Here is a 660-nt window from a genome sequence, read left to right on the forward strand (position 1 = left end):
AGAAGAAAACAGACTCAGGCCAACTGAACCCCCAACCATTCTTTCCAACATCTTCAACTAATATTGTTGGAGGAATTTGATCATTAATCTGGATATGCTTTGATGGGGTGTTTTGGTCTTCTGTTACATTCTGTGTGCCATTTTTTTTTTCTTTCAATAAATTAATTTATTAGAAATCATATAACTTCACTATAGCAGATATAAAAACAAATACATTTAAATGATTCACTGTGTAATGATGAACACTCACGACTCTACAGTAATATTTGTCAGTGTTAATTATTTAGAGCACACTTCCCTACATGTTTCAGATATTTCCTGAAATAATTTAAGAATTCCAAGGCACAAGTCTAAGTAAGAGTGAAGTCGTTACCTTTGCATGTTTGATGTATGCTTTTTTGACTCTTTGGCGGTTGCTGGAAGAAGACGAAATGCCAAGATTTAGGCACACTTTCCCCCAAAATATTGTTCCGTAATCTTTTCCCAGGGAGGTTTTGAGGCTTTCCGTGGTTCTAACAATGTCTTCCGATGTTAGTGAAATTTTTCTTGACTTCAAAAAATGATAAAAATAAATATTAATTGTTCATGCTTTTACAAATTAGTATTTTTAATGCATTATTAAAACTGATATATTTTTACCATGACAAAGTTATATAGAAT

Source organism: Oryzias melastigma, linkage group LG5 (genome assembly GCF_002922805.2).
Source record: "Oryzias melastigma strain HK-1 linkage group LG5, ASM292280v2, whole genome shotgun sequence".
Taxonomy (NCBI): Eukaryota; Metazoa; Chordata; class Actinopteri; order Beloniformes; family Adrianichthyidae; genus Oryzias; species Oryzias melastigma.